Raw genomic sequence first — 6000 nt, forward strand, 5'->3', positions numbered from 1 at the left:
AGATTTTGAAGGAGTGCCATCTTCTGGGGGACTCGCCGATTATTCTCTTGTGATTTATTTAAGCTTCAATGATTAGTGTTAATTAGTTAGATAAGGAATGGCTAGTGTCAAGTGTTTTAATTTTTTTAAATCGAAAGATGCGGATATTATTTTACACACTCATCATACAATGAGTTTAGAAGAGGTAGATAACCTCTGTATTGGAACATTTCAACCATTCTGATTAAAATGGTCGCATTGACGTTTTGACATAACGTTGTGTTTGCGATGAGCCCCAGGAACAAAATTAAGTAACTATCAGTGATTTTTCACTTGAGTGAAGGGAATTTTTTGTCACCATTTCAAGGTTCTGAAATCATGCTTCTAGATTTTCTTATTTTTAACTTAAATGATTTTTATAGGGCTCTTATTTATAGGACCAACATGAATGATCAAATCAACAGTAGGGCTTATACATGGATTGGAGAATTTTTAGTATAACCTGTATAGAAATTATATGTTTTTATTTGACTTTTTTTTTTTCAAATGCTATTCGTAGAAAAATTGCCCTTAATAATTGCCATTTACATTTTATGTAGTAATGGAAATAGCTTTAAAAATTTGTAAAAAAAAAAAAACCTGACTCCATTTTTCTGAGGGAACTTAAAAATTGGGGCATCGTTCCATTTTTTCGAAGATTCCCAACCAGTTTTCAAAGTTATGTTCAATATATAAAACCATGCTCATGAAATTTCAAAAACTCCTGGTGGATGGATAGAGGTGAATGTCAGATATGAATTTATTATTATTATTATTATTATTTTGTACATGGAAACTATGTGAGAGGAGAAAAATAATATACTAGAATTGCACAGGAAACACAGACCTTGGGGCTTTGAATTTATTTTGTCCTAATTTGCTGCTAAAGGAGGCCGAGTATGAAAATACCAACGAACTCCATCTCGAATCACTTCGAATTTATATGGCGTAGTGCTTCTTTGTTGTCTTGGCATTAATATCTGTGTCAGTCACTTTTATCCGCCTGTATAGAAACACTAATATATGTGAACTTGAAATAGGCACTTTCACAATCAGGACATTAACAAAAATCCTTCTAATATGCGTGTTATTTTTTTATTTTTATTTGTGAAGTATCTATTTAGGCTACACCGTAATTGAAGAATAATTGATATTGGGTTTTTTGCTATATAGCTCAATGCCCTCGATGGATGACTCGCCTGAACGTGTTGAACGAAACTAAAGGGCATTGTTGAAGGATCGTCTGTGCCTTTTTCCGCTTTTTTTTGCATTTTCTGGTGTTCTATTCGAAGAAGAAAATAAATAAAAAACATACTAATCACGGTTCTCAACGAAATGTAATACATTTGTCTGTAATGGTTCTGATTAATTGGATTAAGTATTTGGGGCTGTGGGTCAGAAGCCTCCCTGAGAGAAGATGGATTATTGCTGGGGAAGAACTCTTCCAAGTTTTGGAAATAAAAACAGAATCGTTTATCATCAAATAATTTCGTTTGTATTTGAAAGAAGGTACATTTTCAGTATGATTTCTCTTTGCTTATGGATAATAGTTAGTCGTTTAAATAATATTATAATGTTATAAGTGTCAAATTTGAAATAATTTTATGTCTTCTAGGTGAGTCTCAAAGAGGTATCGTGATATTAAAAAGGCAGCATCTGCATTAATCGAACCTTAAGTTGACAAACAGTGCTGATTTTTTATTCTTTTTTTCCAAATTAAAAATATGCAATGTTTCAATGATGTTCCTTCCCTTAGATTATGGCTGCTTTCGTAGTCAGGAATAGTGTCCTTATCAGAAAATTGAAGTTATTAATTTTTATGAGTAGAATCATCAAATGGTGGTTAAGAAAAAATAGTTCGAGACCTAAAACTATGTTTGTCTCATTATTCCCACTGAAAATTTGCAAAGAAACTAGATTGTAAATGAAAAAGATCAAATTGACTTATAGTTGAATAAAGGGTTTGAAAATATTCATATTTTTTTTTGTCGATAGCTTTTGTAGATATAAACTAAATATTACAAATTTACATCAAACAGTTGTAATTTTGTTGAAGTATTAGACCAAGTGTTCTTGAATTTACGCGGGAAAAGTTGAGAAATTCCTATCAGTTGTTTATATGTTCATAAAATGAATACTGCTAAATTAAAATTTAAACTAGATCTACGTTGCATGGGCAACGTGAGGTGTTGCGGCAACCTTTGCTCGGCTTCGCCGAATAAAGTGTTGCGAGAGCAACACTTTGGTTTTGTTTCCTCGCTGCGACTAAACGCTGAAGTTGTTAATCTGTAAGGATGCTAAAATACATACTAGGTACACCAACTCGCAAAAGTTGCAAACTCCTCATTGCTAAAGATGATTGTAGCCTTACAGCCGATTATTACTTACATGTCCCCTACATGTCTTACCACTGGAACCAAATTGGTCTTACCATCAAATACAACGGAAACAAAAAATAGGTACACCAACTAGTAAGAGTTGCGAACCCCTCATTGCCGAGGATGATTATGAGCTAACAGCCGACTGTTGCTTACAACTCCCCTATACGTCTCACAATTGGTATCGGCCTATTTTTGGTTTCAGTGTGTACCTTACTACTGAAGTTTTCAACCCCTTTAAACTTTCAAACTGGTATATCTCATGAAGGAATTTTTGTACAAAAAAATGGATGATATATACTTTGATCAGCTCATCAAAAGCTATCGACTGCCGTCGAAAAAAAAATCTATCTGTCTTAGTTCAAAAGTTGACTTTTTTGCCGTAGGCCAACTTTCTAACGTCATCACTTAGAAAGGAGCAAAGGATAAACTCTAATTTCTTTAGCAATGAGAGAACTTTTAAAGTTTGAGAGGCACATCTGATACCATTTCTCTACCGCAATCCCAAGTGCGAAAAACCGAACGATAAACTCAGCTGAAATCACGAACAGAAATGGGTAGAAACAATAGATGGCAGCACTTTCGGACCCGTGGGAAAATGCCGCTTTTTTGCTTCTCTAAATTTTTCTATTTATCACTCAAAGAAGATATATTGGCTGTGGGGCAGGGTAACTGTCGCATATATTTAACACTTATAGATTTTAGTCCATCTTCAATTTGAAACTGGTGCCTGCCTGCTTGCCTGCTAGAACGGAGCTTTCCACTCGAAAGCAGAAACATGGTTTGATGAAACGAAAGCTTGGCTGCATAACTTCAGATAGTCCTCTCTGACATAGGCTATACAACTCCTCTTCACTTCACATACTATAGGCTCTGGCTCAAGGACAAGCAAAAACCATCCTTTTTGGCCCCAGGCAAGAGTTCTACGAAGCTTTCCAAAATGTAAAGTCATATTCATCAATCCGGCCTAAGGTTCACACTTTCCGTAAAAACCGCAGAGGTTAGACCCTTACCACTTTCTAGGAATAAGCTGAAATCGGGGTGCTAGGAACAAAAAAAAAAAAAAAAAAAAAAAAAAAAAACGACAAAACCAAAGTGTTGCTCTCGCAACACAACTATCTGGTTTTTGTTCTTCTAAGCTCCTTTCTAAAGTTATTTTGTTTTTTATCCTAATTGCTTTTTCCTTTTATTTTGTGACAATGCACCTTTTAATTTAACGTTATAACGAAACATTTGATGCTAATAATATCTAACAATCTGAATCAAAAACATTACTGGTCAAAATCATTAACAATAAGAGAAAAAAAAAGAAGCAAACGACTGAAAAATGGACTAAGATTGAAACAAGAAAAAAAGCATCAAAATGGGCAAAAATGAAAATGGCCGTAGCAAGGGGGGGAGGGTAGTTGTGACTACGCTAATCAACTAAAAAAGAGACAGTTATTTTTGGTTCCTGACCTGTATGAGGAATTAAGATGCTCCAAAATAAATCACGGTTTCGAAACATCTTGGTAACAGCATGGACCGGGGAGTAAGTTAGATTGCTGTGGACGCTAAACAGGGGAGTCGGGGCCTTGTGGAGCTGTGAAATTAAGGGAAAATATCTCCAGTGCGGCGATTAGAAGTGGCGGACTCAGCAAAACGTAAGCAAATTTTATCTCTTCTTTTTTTGAGTCGGTAATTCGCGCAGCTTTGAGGAGGAAGCAGTATGGGATTTTACTCTTGGTCATGAGCGAGCGCTTTCAGGCCGACTCAGTTTTGTTGCCAAGTTTGCTTGAAAGCTGTGAATGCCAGACGGGGCCAGACATGTATATTCCAATATAAGTCTGACAAAGGATAACACAGTGAATGCATCTTGGGACAATTGAATTTATTCAGAAGTTTAAACAAGGATGGTGATGCGTTTGCTTGTTTAACAATATTTGAGACGTGCATGTCCCACTTCTTAGAAACTTGAACACCAGGAGTTTAACTTGTTTCAGTAGTATTTTGGGTGGGATAGGGTCTGGAAACACGGGAGTAGATTTCAAAAATTTTGTCGTTATCATATTTTATTTAGTGGTATTTACTTTTATATTAAGGTTCTTAGATTCTTCTGAAACATGGGTTAGGATTTTCAGGGAGTCACTTTTAATATTTCTGACATACTTCAAGGATCGAAGGCATCTACATATTTACATCTTTGTGGGATCTTCTTACCGCTTTCATTAATCATAACTAGGAATAAAAGTGGCTCAAATAAGGTTCCTTGAGGAATTCCACAGTAAATAGGGAGGAGGTCAGCGAATATATTTTTGTATTTTACCACTGGCGATATTTGGGAGGAACAATATTGCAATGTTTACTAACCTTAGGTTCACACACAAGAAGTTGCTGCGATAGGTAATTTTCGTGAATTGTGGCAATTGGTAATTTTCGTTGCCTTGTTGTTCACACAGGATTTTTGCGTCGGTCAATTTTTATCCGAAAAAAACTTAGAAATTAAAGCACGTGAGAAGAATGAATCAAGAAGATGTTCTGCTTTTATCCCTTGTTGCAAGGAGGAGAAAGAGAAAGAGGAATTTGGTAAGCTTTCCTAGTCATGTCTAGCACGACTTCAATTTTCTTAGAGGTAATTATCGTAGTGGGGTCCACAGCTTTTCTTTGATTATCACAAATTAGAAGATACTCACATTATTTAGTGATCAATCATTTGGATTTATGATAATTGCAAGACACAATAGAATTCAGCTGAACAGTCATTATCAGCTTCCCAATAATATTATCAGTATCTCCCATTATGTTGCTGTTGCGTCCAGAAAATTGCTAAAAATAATTGCTTCGTCGCCCGATTAAAGTTTAATTTTTCAACTCTGCGAAGTTGCTCAAACTGGCAACTAAATTGTGGCGATGGGCGATTTTTGCTCCTGTTTGAACCCAGAGTAAGAGAGGGTCAAGTTCAAAGTTATCAGATAATAAGTGAATTAAGATGTTGTGGCCAACCAAATCAGAAGCTTTTTGGAAGTCAACTAAGACAAGGTTTGGCCAAGTCTTTGGTTCTTCTAGATTATTTAAAATGGTATGTACCAAGTGCACAAGGTAACGGGTGGGGGTTGCCGAATGGTCGGACGTCAATGCGCGGAATAATTTTAGCTGTGAACCAGTCGCAGAGGAAACCTTCATAAAGTTTTGAAAAAAACTGGAGTAAGTGTAATGGGGTGCACGACGGTGAAACTCAGATTAGTAGAGTTCTTCGGGAGAGGTGTTATAAAACGATGTTTCCAGTAACTTGTGAATTTACCAAATCCTGTAATTTGGTTGAAAACATTCGCCAAAGGTTGAGCAAATTTTAACTAGAAAGGCTTTAATCAAACCATTTGAGATATCCAGGGGGCTAATACTTGATTTTCTAAGCTTTTGGGTTTTATTTATAATATAAGGGGGAATGGGGTGTTGGGAGAAACAATTGGACCTGGGCCAGTGAAAGGAGGAAGACTTGGTACAATGGAAGCGACATGCAAGTTCAGACCGTTGGCAATCTCATTAGGAGGTTTAATGAGGTGAAAATTTTAGAATGTTTTTTTTTTATGTTTCTTTAATTTTCCTGTGCAATTGCTTGGGCTTA

General features: G+C 35.9%; 1 protein-coding gene across 1 annotated transcript in view; it reads left to right on the plus strand.

The window, feature by feature from the left end:
* The window catches only part of LOC136036448 (glycine-rich protein GRP33), a 46502-nt gene extending 44746 nt beyond the window's left edge, over positions 1-1756 (plus strand). The window contains exon 14 of the transcript XR_010619732.1: positions 1634-1756. The gene's annotated coding sequence lies outside the window, so the exon portion shown is untranslated. The remainder of the gene's footprint in view (positions 1-1633) is intronic.
* The last annotated feature ends 4244 nt before the right edge of the window (positions 1757-6000 follow it).

Source organism: Artemia franciscana, chromosome 2 (assembly GCF_032884065.1).
Source record: "Artemia franciscana chromosome 2, ASM3288406v1, whole genome shotgun sequence".
NCBI classification, from domain to species: Eukaryota; Metazoa; Arthropoda; class Branchiopoda; order Anostraca; family Artemiidae; genus Artemia; species Artemia franciscana.